Raw genomic sequence first — 17,962 nt, forward strand, 5'->3', positions numbered from 1 at the left:
GTCCCCCGTGCTTGCGCAGGCGGGCTGCGAGCAGCGGCAGACAGTGCCCGAGGTGCCCGTCCCACACGGCGCGTCCGGCAGCGGGGGATGTCTGGGGTGGGCAGCCCCGAGAGCTGCGGGTGCCAGTGCCCCCGTCGCCTCGTGTTGGAACCTGGGGAATTCACGTGCGCATCGGTGCTCGTGGGCACTGGGCAGGACTGGTGGCCCTGGGAGGCTGTCCCGCAGCTGCGGTCCCCACGTGCGGCTCCCCGGCTGGCAGGCTCTGCCTGTGCGGAACTGCTGCAGCTGCGGGAGGCTGACGTGAGGTCACCTCGTCCTTCCGGCCCCTGTGCTGCTGTGACAGGCGGATGTGTGACGGGAGACAGCCAGCAGGTGGATGCGGTCATTTCTCTGGTGGCTTTCCAGGGTGAAAGCACCGCTGCCCTGCGGTGCCACCGTTCGTTTGAGATCATCAGCCACGTCCCTCCCTTTGTCTCCACTCACTGCAATGGGAGCTGAGTCGAGCACACCTGCAGAGATGGGGCACCCACGGTCTGTCAGGGCCTCAGCTCCCTCTGTGAACAACTTCCCCCCGACTCTGAAGAGTCATAGGCATGTTAGAGGTTAGAGTTTCCTTTTTCCTGTACCATAGGGCTTTGCCTCCAGTTTTGGCTTTGTTTATATCACTAGGAATCGGATAGCAAATTAAACTCAAGGCAGTGCAGCTGATGCACTGGGACAGCAGCAACATTCCTTGTGCTGCTTAGTTCCCAGAGATCACACCACATCCCGGACCAACCCAGGACAAATTACACTCTCCTGTGCAGATCCTACACAGCCTTTCCATAACCCCTAAGGACTCTCTTCCAAGAGTTTGGACCTCAAGCCCAGCCTCTTCCAAACGCTGAAAGAAAAACAACGGCTGTTAAATTTCCTTTACATTTCTTGCATCTTACAGTACACATGGTTTAGAAAACACTAGCACAAGCCTAACATGGCATGGGCTTCCAAGCCTCAAATAGCAGAGGTAACTTCTCCCACTTAGGCAGGGAATTACCCATGTTTTCCCATCTAGAAAAGACAAGAATGTTTGCATGGTAACAGAATGTTTATTATCAGACATCCACATCCAGATGTGCTCACGAGCAAGATCTCTGCAAAGATGGTTGTCCGATAGAATCCCAGCCTGATGAAGGCTGTCCTGGAATTAACAAAGGCAAGTGTTTGACAGAAAGCTGCAAAACAAAGGAGAGCTTTTCACGCCATGGAAAGTGTGCGCACAACTCAAGAGGCAGCCAAGCCAATCTATTCGTTTGTAGCACTACAAGAGCAGCCCTGTTTGCTCTGAACTTCACCAGGAACTTACACGGACCATTTAAAGCACAACACTCACCAGCTTTTGCTGAGCTAATTTCTGCCATGCTGGCACAGGACAGCAGCTCACAGACAAGCACGGAGGCTTTGGAAGTAAATGATGGCAGAAGGTGAGGAGGAGGAGCTCAGTTCACTGATTATCACAAGCAACTGCGACACGAGCCAAGCAGTAAGGAAGCTAAGTGAGAAAACATCTGCTAAAGTACGTAGCGAGGGGCCAGGAGCTCAGGGAAAGTGAGGGGCCAGGAGCTCAGCTAAGTAATTTTAGGAAGAAGCAGCTCAGGTAGGTAAAGGAAGGGACAGCAGCTCAGGTAAGAAGAGCAGGCAAGGGAATCGTAGGCTATGGCAAGGGGGGAGGTGAGGGTAAGGGAGAAAAGAAAGAATGGGAAGCGAAGGGAGGAGTTAAAGGGGGTTTAAGGATTATCTATGATTAAAAAAAAGAAAGAAAATTGAAAAAAAAACAAAGAAATATGAAAAAAAGAATAAGAAAAAAGAAAAAGAAAAAAGAAGAAGAAAAAGAAAAGAAGAAATGGAAAAAGAAAAGGAAAAAGACAAAGAAAAAAAGAAAAAAGGAAAAAAAAGAGAAAAAGAAAATAGAAAAAAAGAGAAAAAGAAAAAAGAAAAAATAAACAAATGAAAAACAAGATGAAAGAAGACAAAAAAATGAAAAAAGAGAAAAAAGAGAAAAAAGAAAAATAGAAAAAAAGAAAAAGCAAGAAGATTTTAAAAAAATAAGAGTGAAATTAATTTAAAGACAAAAAAACAAATATGAAAAAAAGGAAAAAGAGAAAAAGTTAAAAGAAAAAAAAGCAAAAAAAAGAGCAGAAATAAAAAAAGAAAAAAAGAGATGAGGAGAAAAGAAGAAAAATCCAAGTAAAAAGTAAAGAATAGCAGTTGAGAACAGACTGGATGGCAACGAGTACAGAGAAAGCAAAGCAGAGCACAGCAGGGGCAGGGAAGGCAAGAGGAGCAGCAGGAGGCAGGAGAACGAAGGAGTGAGTGAAGAGCAGAAAGGTGAGTTTCCCATAAGGCGGGGGAAGGGGAGGGGAAGGGAGAAAAGAGGGGGTACGGGAGGGGAAGGGGAGGAGGGGAGGAGAGGGGAGAGGGGAGGGAGGAAAAAGTGGGAGGGAGGGGGGAGGGGAGGGGAGCGGGAAGGGGGAGGGGAGGGTTGAAGGGAAACCAGAGAAAAAAGAGGCAAAGAAGAGAATAAAAAGTGAAAAGCACTGCAGGTGAATGCAGAGAAAGCAAGTAGGAAAGCTGAGCGCAGCCGAGCTGTGGACACCCCCCAAAGTTTGGGACAGCCCTCTGGGGACCCCATCTGTGCCCTCCCCCACAGAAGCGTCGTTCCCATGGGGCGGGGTTGGCAGCCCTCAATTTGTAATTAAGGTTTATTTTTTGATAGTGGGGATTTGGGGATGTCCTCCACAGGTAAAGAATACAGGGCAGAGCAGCGGCTGTGGGGCTCCATGTGTCACACCGGGGTAAACTTTGGGGACGGAGGTCACAGCAGCATCCTGGCCCCACAGCCCCTATGGCCCCATAACCACTGCAGCCCCATCTCGTAGCCATCCCTTATCCGTATCCCACAACTTTATCCCATCCCATGTCCATCAGATCCACCCCACAGCCGTCTCAAACCCATCCCATATCCATACCCCACATCCTATCCCCATCCCCTACCCCATATCCATGTCCATCCCAAATCCATAACCTACATCCATCCCATGTCCATCCCATATACTTATCCCATGCCATTATCATCCCAATCCCATCCCATATCCATATTTCATCCCCAATCCATCCCAATTCCTCCCACGTCCATCCCATGTCCGTCCCAAGCCCATCCCATCTATGTTCCATTTTCCCATCTCCCATTCCACATCCACCCCGTATCCATATCCCCACACCCCAATCCTGAATTTCACATCCCAATGCCACATCCAACATCCTAACCCCACCTCCTAACCCCAATTCCAAACCTCATTCCCAACCCCACGTCCCAACCCCATCTCCCACCTGTCAATGCCAGTCCCGTCTCCCACCCCCTGTAGCAGTAGGGCGCCCCCCCGAGGCGCCGCCCCGCCCCCTGCCCGTGCTCCTCCCACCAACAGCCCAGCACCGCCCCACCCCCGGGCTCTCATTGGTCAGGTGCAGGTCCGTCCCGCCCCTGGGCTCTCATTGGTCAGTAGCAGCGCCGCCGGCTCCGATTGGCTGAGGTGCGGCGCGCGGGAGCGGCCGTTAGCAGCCGGCTCCGAGCCGCTCTCCCCTCAGGCGGCGGCGCTCCCGCAGTGCGGGCCACCCTGCACCGCCGCTGCGCGCCCGAGCTGTCCGGGCAGCACCGGGACGGAACTGCGGCACGACGGGAGCGGTGCTGAGCACGGCGGAGCCGGAGCCGGAGCCGGGAGGGACGGAGAGCGGCACCGGGACAGGGAAGGAAGCCTTGTGGGGTGAGCGACTGGGAAGGCTGGGGGTACGGGGAGGCACACGGGGCTGCAGTGGGCTGTGGTATCGGTATGTGGGGTATAGGGGTGGGTACGGGGGGATTTAGGGCAACAGAGAGCTGTGAGGGGTAATGGGGGGACACGGTGCTAAAGGGAGTGTTGGGGGGTGGGAGGGGCTGGGGAGAGCTAAGGAAGGGATATAGGGGGTGGGGGAGGATCTAAGAAAATATGGTTCTATGGGCATCTGTAGGGGAATAGAGGTGGGATAGAAGGGGGTGGGAGCTACAGGGAGCAGTGGGAGGGCTATAGGCGTGATATGGAGAAACAGGCCTGACAGGGGTCTGTGGGTGGGCATAGGGGGCACATGGAGAGATATAAGGTTATAAAAGGCTGTAGGGGGGCAATAGAGGGCTTGTGTGGGCCCAGGGAAATAGAGGGTAATATGGGGCTACAACGGATGCTGGACGGGAATGTGGGGAGAGAAGGCGTAGGTAGAGGCACAGATATAGGCAGGATGAGGGTGATAAAGGGGGAGAATAGGAGGATATAACGTATCCCCAGGGAGCAGGAAAAAAAGAAAAACAACAACAAAAAAGAATGAAAAGAAAAAAAAAAAAAGGAAAAGATAGAAAAAGAAAAAAAAACCAAATGGGAGTGTTGAAAGGAAAACAGAGAAAAATAAAGGTAAAGAAGAGAATAAAAAGTGAAAAGCAATGCAGGTAAATGTAGAGAAAGCAAGTAGGAAAGCTAAGCGTAGCAGAGCAAAGGAAAGCAAAGGAAGGCAGTGAATGACAGCAAGCAACCTTGCAGGAATGGAGGAATGTGGGAAGAGCTGAGGCCCGGTTTGCCACAGGAGCTGCGTGGAAGGAGAAGAAGCTGGGCCCAAAGGTAAGAGGAGCTGCTTTGGGTCGTGGGCTTGAAGCCAAGCTGAGAAGCCATGGCCGGGAGGAGGTGTGGGGAGCTCCAGGCCACCTTGCATCTCCCCGAGAGATGTGGGCTGTGGGCACGGCAGCGGGCAGGAGTGCTGGCCAGAAGTATCTCTGTAGAGGGAGGCAAAGGGCGGAGGAGGCTGAAGGGGAGCTACAGTCATGGCCTTGCTCAGCAAGGGGAGGCAAAGCCTGAAGGGCACGAGAAGGGAGTAGAGAAGGGACTGCAGAAGGAGTGAAGCTGCAAGCAGAGCTGAGAGCAAGCTGTCAAAGCAGCAAGCAGAGCAGGCAAGTGTTGAGACTTGGAGCGAGTAGCAGGAAAAGGCAAGAGCATGAAGAAAAAGCAGGTGAGAGGCCAGCAGCCCAGGTAGGGAGAGTGAGGGGTCAGCAGCTCAGGTAGGGAGAGTGAGGGGCAAGCAGGTAAGCTGGCAGAAAGCAATGCCCTCTGTCCCATGCCATCTTTGCACCAACTGGAACCAACTCAGCCGTGCAGACAGAGCTCCCAGGGTAGCAAGCAGCCCTACAGATCTCCATGTGCAGGGTTGTTAAGCATTACTGGGTTTTCACGTTGGCATTCAAAGTTTGAGGCACTGCATGCTGCCAAGATAGCTGGCTGCTCCACTTGGAGCTGTGCACACCGGAGCACTTTTCCCATGTTTCTATAGGAAATATACACAGCTTGAGGTATAAGCAAGAGGAGCTAGAAGGTTTAGCTTGGCTCCAGAGCTACATCAGCAGCAGAATAAATGAGGCGTGGTGGGAAGGGTCCTGTGACTGGTGTGCTGTGTGTGATGGATGGCTCTGGGCCTCCAGGACAGATGAGCAGGACAGGTGAGATGGAATGGTGTTGCTGTGTGTAGCGGTGGGCTGGGCTGGATGGAGCTGATAGTTGGCAGTGACGCGGCTGAGATGCTCCGGGTCTGGATTAAGGGGCAAGGAAATAAAGTGGGGGTCAGTGTGGGAGACTAGTGTAAGCCACCCGGCTAGGACAATGATAGCAATTAATTATTCTTTAAGGAATTAAGGGATATCTCTGGAACAGCCTCACTTGCCCTGATGGGTGACCAGCTTCCCAGATGGTAAGGAGGGATACCACACAGCCAAAAAAGCAGGCCCGGGAAATCCCTAAAGCGTGTTGGTGATAACTTCTTGGCACATGCACTGAGTGCCAAGTGGGAAAGGTGCTGCCTTAAACTTGTTGCTTGTAATCTGAAGGGGTCCAGCAGGTGAGGTGGCAGCAGGTGGCCGTCTTGGCTACGACGATCACGAAGCAGCCCAGTTAAGCTGAAGAACACTGCATTCTACGTAATTCATGTTCTTAGGGAGCCTGGTGCTAAATGATGTGTAGATGATCCGATTCGGGGTCAGGGCTTTGTACACAGAAGAGCAGCTCCCTCGCTGCGATCTGTTGAGAGTCAGTCCCCAGCACTGAGGATGCACCAACAGCCCCAGCATGGACTGAAACTGCAAGCAGACAATCCTGCTAAAGCGTGTGAAGGTGAAGGGAGAGCTCGTTGTGGTTCTACCTCCTGCTCACATTTCTCACGTGATGAAGTGCAAAACCAAGCAAAATAAGAAGAAATTCAACGGGTATTTTATGTACCTTACAACCATCAATCAAATGTGGCAGTAGAAAGAGCAGATGTTTTACTGTTCTTTTTCTTGGATACACTAAGGTGATACTTTTTCCAGTTAAGACTTTGCAGTGCGTCTTGAAGTAGATTTGAACTGGTAGAAGTTGGCAGTGTCTGCATTCTGTTCTCCTGATTTCCTTGCTGGTCAGAGTTAAGGTGCCATGCATGCATTCCCCAGCTCTGTCTCCTGAATCATGACAACAGCCTTTCCGTATTGTGAGAACAGCCTTTTCACAGAACTGGAGTGGATTCGTGCCCATGAAGACCTAATGAGGTTCAAGAAGGCCAAGTGCAGGCCATCCAGGGCACTTACACAGATGGGGGAAGATCTCCTTGAGAGCAGCCCTGAGGAGAAGGACTTGGGGGTCCCTGCCCCTTAAGAGGTTGGGAGTTCACAGTGGGGTAGACTGCTGGCCCTCATCCAGTGACCGCTGGAGACCCCCACCACATTTGTAGGACTCATGCTCAAGAGGGTGGGACAATATGTTAATAATTTCTTAGAATTCCGGCCCCTTTTTGTGGAACGTAATGAAAATGTATATGTTATGTCTGTAAGTATGTGACCAGTGCTTTTCATACAACATTTCCATCTCGGCTGTTTCCCTCAAAGACCAGATACCTTTTTCAACAGTATTCCACTTTTTCATCTCAGGCTTCAGATCAAGCCTTTGAAGGGCTATCTTTCCTTCACGGCTGATAACATTCGTTCCCAGGGTGGCAACTCTGTCCAAGCATCTACCAATCCCTCTGACAGTAGCTAAGTCCCTGGCAATGCTTCCTAGTTGGTGAGCTGCATTACCATCTAGAAACACACTGCTGGCCCCATTGTCCCAGCTCCGAAGCAACCAGGTGAATAGCTTTGTTTGGGCAGCATGTAAACTCCTTTCTTGAGCCTTGGATTTCAGTCATCTTCAGAGTTCGATGAGTAATGGTAACAGTGACTTCCTCCTCCTCGCTCTCCTCTCCACGTCTCTTAGTTTTTTCCATTGCCTTTCTCAGTGACGGTGGTTTTGGGGAGGGCCCCTGGCCTGGATCTTCCTCTACTTCCTCAGCGTCGTCTTCTTTCTGTTCTGAATGCGAGGACACCCATTTCCATTTCTGTCCCTCCACAGGGCAGCTGACATCGAAAATGGTACCTCGTGTGAGTGATCAGGTTTGATTTGGAGACTTCCCCCTTTGGCTTGAACCTCAGCTCGGAAACTTTCTCTCTCCAGAATAGTATTGCACAGAGCTCGGTAAGCACAAGCCAAGCCCCAAACAAGTTGTGCCTCATCAGATCTGTCTAAGCTGCACCGTCCCTGACTTAAATACTTGCTTAGTTTCTCGGGTTCCCACAGGTGTTCAAGAGTGAAATCCCATGGCACTGCAGGTCCCCACGCATCAACCTCTCCATATTCCCTGCCAGTCAACGTTCTCTGGTTTTGGGGAAGACTTCTTCCACATGACATGAACAGAGAGGAATACATTCAGGGAGACTGGAAACATGAGCATGAACGTGATCACTAACTCGGCATTCCAAAAACGCGTAAAGAACTGAGAAGAGAGCCTGGAAACCGGTTTGAACATCGTGTTGTTGGTAAAGTCAGCTATTCCATCTGTCAGTATTCACATCATACAACACTGCAGGTAGGTACCAGGCAGGTGTCTCCATCAGTGCCCTCACTTGGTTATGTATACATACACAAATCCACAGCAGGAAATGATGAACTTAATAGGAAACCAGTAAGTTCCAAAAAACACCATGGCCTTTAATCCTTTATACAGCACTCCTAAAATGAAGAACAGATTCATAGCTGGCAGTTGCTAAAAAGGAAAAAAAAAAACAAAACGCACACACCCACAAACCAACTTGGTACAGTGTCCAGAGTCTGAAAGACTTCCTGGCCTACCGTCTAATCTATGAAGCACGTTTTATAAAATCAGTCTGGTATGCGTTCTGTTCCCTTCCTTTCATACTGGTCTCTTTTGCATCCACCATTTATTTGAATACTCACCTGGGTCAAGACTGCTAAATTGGTAATGCTCTGAGAGACAGGCTTGCATGCCTTACAAGTCACAGGAGAAGATGTGAACGTTCATCCATGTCTTTTGATATTACTTCTGTTTGTGACAGAGCATCCTTCCCTGGCAGAATTTTCAGTTCAAGCTGAAACTTCTGCAGTGATTTCTGCAAAACACTAGAGTATTTTCTGCTTCCAAAGACTGCAGAAGAATTTATTTATCACATCAGTTAAGATCAGTCACTAGACTGAAGAATGATCATGAATGCAGGTAGTTCAAGTTGAGCTCAGATAGCTGAATTAGTCTCATTCATGGGTGGAAAATCAAACTGAGAAACAGAGAATCAGGCTGTTAACTGAATTTCTGCTAAACTTAGCTTGACGTTGGTACCTAGAAAATAGCTTTTCTTTAGTGTTAAAAACTCCCTGAAGTTAATTGAATTGGCAGAATGTGTTTTTTTTATTCACCTTCACCATCAAGCCTTAAGAGGAATCTACAGTCAACTTAATTCAAGTATATTGCTGTAAACAAATACCAGTATGTACCAACACAAATGTTAGGGTGATACATAAACTCTCTCTGCCGGAGGAAGGATTTAACAGGGCCTTTAGGAAGGTACTTTTCTCTCCACCCTTCAATAACTGAAATAAAATGCATACTAACTTTTCAGCACAGGCTAATGACAAATGATTCAGTCATATCAGTTCTACTTGGGCCTTTATTTATGTTTCTTTCTTTTTTAAAATTGGCCTAGCTGTAGGCTAACATTTTCTGATACCTGATGACATCTGAATATTTCTAACCTTTATCTAGCTGTAGAGTATATTTGCTTCAGCTAATGTAGCCCAAGTTGCACATCTCTGCTCAGAAGGAGTCTAATTAAGGCAGTGCTCTTGAAGGCAGTCCAGGTCCAGAGATTGGAGACAGCAGCTGGAGAAGACTTGTAGCCTGTTCCCAAGAACAGCCTTTCACTGGCACGTGGACCTCCGGACAGTTTGCCAAGCTTCAACTCACCATGAACCTGCAGGGAATTTCTCACACCAAACAGCTTGGAGGCCAATCAGCCCTGAGAATCAGTCACGTAACTGTTTCAGAGAGCAGTGGGAGGAGGCCGTTGTATATGTCTGAGAAAGAAGAGAGTGAAAAACACAGGAGCCTTGAGAAATTTCTCCTACACTAGCAATACCCATCTGAAACTCTACTGCATGTTCGCAGGGAGGTTTTGTAAATGTCCCTCTCCTGCCTGTAAATCAGCTTCGTTGTGCAAGCCTACCCCTGTGCTCCCCACATGGTGCTTCAGGTATAGGATGGCAGCCTGCAGTGCTGCTTTCCCCCTTGGGTCAGGAGAAACCCCAGTGAAACCAAAGCCAGGGGCCGGCAGCACCTAAGGAGATCGCAGAGCACAGGAAATCTCCAGCTGATATTCACAGCTCATGTCCTGAAAGGTTTCTCCTTTTGTTCTGCAGGCGGTGACTGCTGCGGATGGGGCAGTGGCAGTGGAAGACGGCGAGGTGGTGGCAGCAGAGCTGGTGAGGTGCTGCTCCCACTGCACAGGAGGCTGCTGCTGAAGGTGACAAACCTCAGGGAGAAGAAAAGGAGGTTGGTGTTTCTCAGGTACCTCCTGTTGTTGCGTGGGGGAGCAGTAGGGAATCCAGCCAGATCCAGCAGCTCCCAGCACAGGCAAGGCTGATGCAGCTCCACGCCCCAGGGTGCAACGAGCAGCGAGGATGAGCGTGTATTCTCAGTCGATGCACACACAGAGCACACACAGACACGATATTGGAACATGCACAGACAGCCATGGAAATCGTAGACAGACACGCGGGGTACTCACACAAACACAAGCATTACCAGAAGCCTCATCACGTTCACCTCTGGCTGAGCAGGGTAGAGATCTACTCGTGAGAATATATATATTCTTACATACGTGCTGATGTCACTCAAGTCCGCTCAGCTGAGTGTCTCCAGTGGCTGGCACCTGGATCTCTCATGCAGCTGGCAGATGGGCACACAGGCCCTCCAGTCCATGATCTGACCCTGGTGCATACATGGGCAAGAACAATGGACAGCCCTCACCCTGGAGAAGAGTTAGCAAGCAACTTAATGAGAAGATAGGACAGACCACACTCATCAGGTGCAGGGCATGGCCAGATAACATTTGAACTATCCACTGCTTACATGCAACCAGCCCATTTATCCTGTTATCTGTGCCTTTGTTGTCCCACACTTGTTCCTCCCCAGATCACCTCAATCCACCCACTGCTTTTGGTTTCTCCCTTAAACATCCCATAGTAAGTCCTGTACAGTAATGTGTCCCATGGCCCTTGGCAACAACCTCCCTCAGTCCTGAAGGTGCTCTGGTGTATGATGGATTTCACACCTGGACTCTGGGACAGCCCTGAAAGAGGTCCAGGTCACTTCTGCTTTTGCACCTTGTGTTCCTCTAAGCTCTTAGAACTTTTACTTTTCTGCACAATTATTGTTCTCTGTCTTGATGTAAGAATCCCACCTTCAGCAGAAGTAAAGAAACATGTTTTTCAACTTGAAATAAAGTACTAAATACTCTCGTGATGCCTTTGTTGTATTTTATTTCTTTTCCTAGGAAAAGGTCAGCAGCATCCCTTCAGTAGTGATAGAGGCAGCATCGAACAACGAAGGGGAAGGAGAAGAACATGATGTCATCATGAGTGAGTCCAAAGATGCTGCAGCAGAGATGGGCACTCAGGGCACTGACAGTGAAACCTCCCAAGTTGGAAGTGAGCAGAAACCAGCTGAAGAAATCCAGACTGCGCCTTCTCAAGGTCAGCCTGCGTCAGCAGGAGACACAGCTTCTGACATGCCACCGGCCTTTCTCTTTAAGGTCTGCTTGTTTGTTTTTCTTTTAGACATCTTTTCAGATCTAGCTTCTGTGGATGTGTTGACAATCGAGCCATTATGAGGCCAAAGGAGCCCAGTTTCACAGCCACGTGCTTGCATGCGCATGCACTCACCCACCTTTGGTTGTGTTTTTTCTCCATACGTGAATGTGGAGAAATCTATTTTCTGCACTTGGATTTTGTTGGTTATATCCCTTCGTAGCTGTGAGAATCATTGAAGTTCTCCTTTCATCTCACCAAACCAGTACTGACAGTGAATCTTTTAAGTAAAATTCCATTGCCAGCGATTTAGTCAGCAGTATTATTCGATCGTTTGCTAACAACACCAAAAAGGCATTTTTCTGGCCTGAGAATCCATAGAGGATGTTCCAGCCCTATTGAAATCTATGGGACTTCAACAATTCACTGCAATGAAGTTGAAGTATCATTTTCTGTCCTTAGTATTACTATACTTACAAACTGTTAGGGTATTCAGACAGAGAAGTTTAATAAGCTTGAGGGCAATTCTCTCCTTGGCTGGTAAGACCCACAGAGATTCCTGGTTCACAAGGTTCTTTTCACTTCAGAATCAGCAAGCAGGAGAAACGCTCCTTGAGGATAGATGAACTTTATATGCTTCCTACTATAATTTGCATTCTTCAGACTAATCAGTCCCATAGCACTCCATAAATATGCCATTCTTTCTGATCCATTTTCATGGGTCACGATTTTCAGCAAACAGTGAGAATAACATTAAGGTTAGAGTGACCAGGATTGTGCAGTTTTGATGCAGATGTGCTGCCACAGTTCATCTTTTGTTTTTTGTCACGCTTCCTTGAGTCAAACGTAAATAAGAAGCAGCAGAATATATGACTGCCATCTGGCTCTCAGTGCTGCATTATTTCAGTATTGCAGAGTTACCACGGAACTGTCTGTGCCTTTGAGAAAACTGGGATAGTATCTCTCTTAAGGAGGAAGAGCTATTCAGTCGGCATGGTCTGCTCACGACAGTGTACTAACCCCACAAATGTTTGAATAACCCCCTCTTGGAAAGAGAGATATTTTTGGCATTCCTATCTGCCAGTAAGTGGGAGTTCTTTCCAGGACAAACAGGAGCTATGGTTCCCATTATTAACTTCTTGTATCTTGTATTGAAACTGGTGCTGTACCTCTCACTCTAATTTCCAGGGATGTTTACACCAATAATGGTATCTAGCAGACAGCGTAAGTAAGGGTCTGAAGTAACCTTTCCTGTGATTCTTTTCCAAGCTTATCAGCAAAATCCTGCCATCCCTCTCCTCGGGTCTGGTAATGATAGTGGGAAATGAAAGAAGTTCCTTGCACGGTAGGAATGATGTAACAGGACTTGTCCAAGAGGCAGCACTTGTGGGATTCTGCAACCTTGGGAGAGGATGTTTGGTTTCTTTCAGGAGTTTCAGGAGGATTTACTGAAGCTATACCTGTTTCATAAACTATAAATAGAAACTCTGATGTGAACATTAACAGCTTGAATGTACGTATCTCTGGCCATATATTTCCATAAAGGAAGAAGTGAAAGAGCACATTGTTCTTTTTTCACAATGTCTCTGTTTTGATCATTTCTGCATATTTGGTATTTCCTTCAGGTTGAAGTTCTGCATGATTTTGAGGCAGCTAACAGTGCTGAGCTTAATTTAAAACGCGGGGATATTGTATTGGTAATTCCTTCTGAGACCACAGCTGATCAGGTAACAACATGGTTATTTTTTTCTGTTGCTAATGTTTCCCTTTGTCTCAGTTTTCTTCTCGCTGTTTATAGTTACTTTGAAATGTTGATTCAGAACGTCTTTACTGTTAGAGAACACCAACATTCTTATTTTGTCCTTTCACTTGGTTTCATTTGTGACCAAACAGCACAGTTAACTAAGCTAGAGTCCCAGGTGTGTGCTACCAACAGGATCCAACTTCAGTACATTTTTCCAGGGCACTTTTATGCTACCTTGTAGTGGATTTCATGCAGGCTTACATACATACGTAGGCTTAATACAGAAGATGGCTTACAAATTGTGCATCCTGTTGCTGTCATTTTGTTGTAACGCTGGGTCAGAACTGATTGTATGTTCCCCACATGTTCAGAGTTTTACATGGAGATCTGGAGAAACGTACATTTGCCCCGAGAGAGCACTGAGACCACGCACAAACAGTTCTGTCCTGCAGCTCAATGGCACAGAGGTGTCCCTAATGTTCTGCGTGCCTCTTGGAACCTGAGCCTCACACAGCAGTGCTCTTGAACTGCACCAGCCATCACTTTGATGCAGGAATCCAACAGTTCCATGTCATTTCAGATATTTTATTTTGTTTTAACAGCGTGTTTCAGGTTAATTTTTAAACAATTGAATTCCACGTGTTATATTGATTTGCAGCCAAGTGAATTAATGTTTGACTACTTCTTTAAGAGAAGCCCATCTTGTACAATCAGTAGGAGCCACTTCGTGGCTGTAGTGGCAGAAAGTGTTGATGAAAAGTATCCCACTGAACTGGGGGCTGGGAGGTTGGGGTCTGGATCCTGCGCAGGGAGATAGCCAGTGCTCTGCTCTGAATGAAGAACGTTCCTTAAAATATGCCCAAATACTGTCTAGTGCGTGTTTGGAGAGCCAGAGACTGTTCATTATCTAAGCTGAACTCTCTCTTAATACAAGAGACAAGTCATTGTTTTGGTTTTTGATTCTTTTTTAGTATTGTTTCTGAACAAAAGATTAATGTTATTTTCCTTTTCACTAGGACACTTCATTACTTTTGCAGGGACAGACTCTCTTATCCTTACTCAAACTGTGCTGCGTCATACCTCTTGGGCTGTTCAACTGATTTGATTGTCAGTGTTTGCAGAATACCACTCTAAGGATATAAAAATAGGTTGTCTTCAGTTACTTTTTCTTACAATGTTTTGTATTAAATATATATCACCTTCAGTTGGTGAATCCATTAATTTCTTTTCTCTTGTGGTGTGCATCCACATCCCATTAGATTAATTGGAGTAAATTGTGTGCAGTGATGGAGAAAATAAAGCTCCATGTATTCGTGTTTCTGAGATCATTCTGCTCATATCTTTGTTACTTAGTGCATATTTGCCCTTCGTGTTTAACATCACCATAAAACTTAATTTTTCTCTTTTACCAGATACTTTGTTGATTTACAGAGAGTGTTTTATCTTGGTTCTTTTTTCTCCTGCAAAATTGATCTGTCTAAAACCATCGTTCTGACATAGCTAGTGCTGTCAGCCTGTGTTCCCTGTTCAAAGCCAACCAATCCCACCAGTGACTTCAATTTTTTTCCATAATTATTGAGTTGAAGTTATTATCCATTAAAACTTCAGTCCTTAGTAGAATCCACTCTGTGCTTGGCAGAAAACTTCAGTTCTCAGGTTTTCCAAAACATGAGCTTCAGGAACGTGCTGCCAGTTACTCCATCTCTGTTTGTACTTTCTGTAGAATAATAATGAATCAGCATTAGAAACTCCCTGATAATCATCACTCTACTCTGAGTCCTGTTCTTAAAAGGAACAAAGCACAGAGTCAGTCATTTGGTGAGATGAAAGTAGGCTGATCACTGCAAAAAATACTGAATGGATTTTACTCCAGGTAAAATGGATGGCACTTAAGAGAACCAATAAGAAATCTTCCTTTTGAGTGATTGTGCTGCTGAGGATTTGGATTGCAGTATTGCATGTCAAGATCTGGCTTAGGCTGAAGTTTCCAGGAATTTTTGAAAAGGGTACTTGAATATCAACTGACTTTTACTTTCTAGAAATTACGATGGCAGAGAAAACAAGAACTGTGATTTCTTCTGACTGTCAATATGGGAATGAGAGAAAAGAACGCTCGGAAAAAAATAATCAGAGAAAAAGATTGCTTTTTTTCCCCTCATCTGTGGCATTCTGTAATGATTCCAGCACACTCTATGCTCTTACTGTGTAAGTATCCCAGTATTACTGTGAGAACTTTGAAAACATCTCCACATGCATTTGCACAAATGCAGATTTGCTGTAACACTGGGTGACTGCAGAGGCTGATTGTCCAATTTTCAGTTCAGCTGGAGGTTGGGTGGATAAAGGCCACATAATGTGCTCACAGTCAGTCTCACAAGACCACGGTCTGGCAGAACAGAGAAAACAATCTGTGCCAAATCAGAGTGCGCTATTTAACCAAATCACCACTTCTTTTAGCCATGTGATCCAACACTTCTCCGGGCCTGGGGTGTGTAGGAAGGAATGGGAGAGGCCTGAGACTGAAGATGCTCTGTCTTTTTTCTTTCAGGAGGCTGGCTGGTTGGCAGGCATTAAGGAATCTGAGTGGCTTCAGTGCAGAGATGCAAAGAGTTCTAAAGGACTTTTCCCAGAGAACTTCACACGCCATCTGGAACAGCTCTTCTCACAGGCACAGAATGTGGCATGAAGCTCAGTCAGTAGGTTTTTAACCTCTTTGTAACACGGGAGCCCACTTTTTGTAGTTCAGGCTGCTAATGGTTTACGGATTGGTGCCGGACAAAGCTTGTTGAAGCATATCAAGATGAGCATGAGTGCAAACAGTTCAGCTAGCAATTTCTGAAGCAGTGCGTGAAAAAAAAATCAAATAAAACCAGAAATGTCCTTATTTGTTCACATGCACGTGGCACCAGGTTTGTTTGTGCTTTGTCAGAGCTGTGGTGTTCCTGTATTTGGTCCTTTCCCATGAAATCCCAAATTAGCCTCCTTGGTACCAAAACCTGAACTTCTCTGCACTGAGTGTACTGTATTGAGTTGCACTGCAGAAAATTTAATGAGTAATCCTGTAGTAATGAGGTCAAACTCTCCTAAGTTTCATGCGTTTAAAAAATGTAATTAACTGCTGCAACGTTTTTCAGAGTTACTTTTGGACACGCATAATATCTATGCACAGGAAGTTGAATGTGTACCTATAAGTGCATGTGGGTATATATGCATTTTAACAAGTTCACTGCAGTTCTTTGACTGTGTGGTGTCATCAGGGCATGCATTGCTCTCTCACTGTCTGGCGTTACAGGAAACAGTTTTGTTCCAAAGCAAAACTGGCTGCCATTGCCAAAGCACTGAACAGTGTCCATGTTAGCAATGTGACATTTTCGTTCTGAGATGATGAATAACATCGTTTTCAAAGCTGCTAAACCTTTGAGAAGGCATGGCTCAGTTTCCTCTTCCAGCTGCAATAGTTACAGTGAGATAATCTGGAATGATTACTGGAATGATGCTCATCTGTACTTTTTTATTTAATTGGCTCAATTAAAAAAAAAAAACACAGCAAAATTAATCTCTGAGAAATAAGCATAATATATTTTCACAATAGGTATTTATGCAGCATACCTTCACAAATCCTTTTAAATTAAGATATGTAATGTATCCTGTATCAAAAAGTCATCTGTAACTTCTGTTTTCCAGTGCTGTGTCATTAGAAATAAACCTTTGATCCAAAGACATTTCATCTGTGTTGCTTTTGAAGTTTTGTTACGATGAATTTCACGTGGTTCATGCGTTCTATTAGGGAATCTAATTTGAATTTAATACCTCTTTTCCCAGAGAAACACAGCGCAACTGGTGCACCATCCAAACTCTTGCTTTCAGCCTCAAGATTGCAGCAGGTCTGATTCCCAGCTCAGCACATCTCCTGGCTGCTCCTCCTGGACATGGGCTGAGGCCACCAGCAGCAACAAGGGAACTTGTCTGTGCCCAGCTGTCACTCAGACTGCTACCTCTTATTCGTGTCTTGCTCGTCCATTTCTCTTGTGTGAAAAGAAAATTCTCCATCAGCCTGCTCTGTTCTGTTTGCTGATGCTTGGAAGCCACAAACATTTAGGAACACCCACATTTTCCTAGCAGTTCAGTTATTTGTTGTGACATTTTGGTTGTGAGCTGTTTTGTGTGCGTGTAAGCTCTTTCTAGTCCGATTTGTCAGACTTCAGTGGAAGAAATAGAATTTTACTGTTCCTCTGAAAGAGGAGGGAAGTTGCTTTCTTGGTATCTACTGAATTCAGTAGCTTTCAAAAGGAAACTTTGCTTTGATGGTAGCTGCATTTTGTGGAGAAGTGGAGTGGCTCGACTGTGGTAGCTGGGATTTTGGCTTTAAAATGTTACAGTGAGCAGCTGGAGTCTTGGGATGTTGTGGGAAGCTCCTTGGTTTTCTTTTCAAACCTTCAACAGGCTTCGACAGTGATCCAGGACCAAGAATTCCTCCAGGGGAACAACTCTTCATTTGTTTTTGACGTTACAGCAAATTCCAGACTCCGGTGCACCGGGTTGTCACAGTGACCTGATAAACCTCGTGTGTGGTGCAACTCTGATAACCTCCAGGCCACGGTTTCCTGCTTACCTAGATCTCAACATTTGCTTTTCAGCAGTAGCTGTTGTACGGATCACTGCAGATGACCCTCAGAGGAGCCTCCATTTCCCTGTGCAGTCTGCGTGGTCACTTCTCAGACGATCAGGCGGGTCCGTCCTTACAGCCACGTTGCTGAAGGAGCAGAGACTGGTGTGAGATCCCCAAGGCATCTCTTTACCCAGCGGTGTCTGTGTGCAGTTATCTCTGTGCCCTCTTCTTGCTGGAAGTACCCAAGTCAAATTTAACACTTGACCTTGATACTCCTAAGACCTTGGTGTAGGTGTATGTGCCAAATGCTCTGGTAGGGGGTTTGAGGTACGCATGAGATTGCACGTAGATGGGAAAGGTGCCTAATCGACAGCAAGGAATTGTCATGCTTCCCTCTGA

The 17,962-nt window shown here is 46.6% G+C and overlaps 1 long non-coding RNA gene across 13 annotated transcripts; it reads left to right on the forward strand.

The window, feature by feature from the left end:
* The first annotated feature begins 540 nt into the window (after positions 1-540).
* LOC104910496 (uncharacterized) lies at positions 541-16,676 on the forward strand. Of its 13 annotated transcripts, none has more exons than XR_014886981.1 (10): positions 541-2,367; positions 2,782-3,800; positions 4,605-4,682; positions 7,467-7,589; positions 7,692-7,980; positions 9,822-9,969; positions 10,958-11,215; positions 12,836-12,937; positions 14,828-15,159; positions 15,503-16,676. It is a non-coding gene; the product is annotated as an uncharacterized LOC104910496 (long non-coding RNA). The 13 variants fall into 13 exon arrangements; XR_014886983.1 differs by having other exon boundaries at positions 3,502-3,800; XR_014886986.1 differs by having other exon boundaries at positions 3,625-3,800.
* The last annotated feature ends 1,286 nt before the right edge of the window (positions 16,677-17,962 follow it).

The sequence above is a fragment of the Meleagris gallopavo genome, chromosome 17 (assembly GCF_905368555.1).
Source record: "Meleagris gallopavo chromosome 17, MGAL_WU_HG_1.1, whole genome shotgun sequence".
In the NCBI taxonomy this organism is placed as follows: Eukaryota; Metazoa; Chordata; class Aves; order Galliformes; family Phasianidae; genus Meleagris; species Meleagris gallopavo.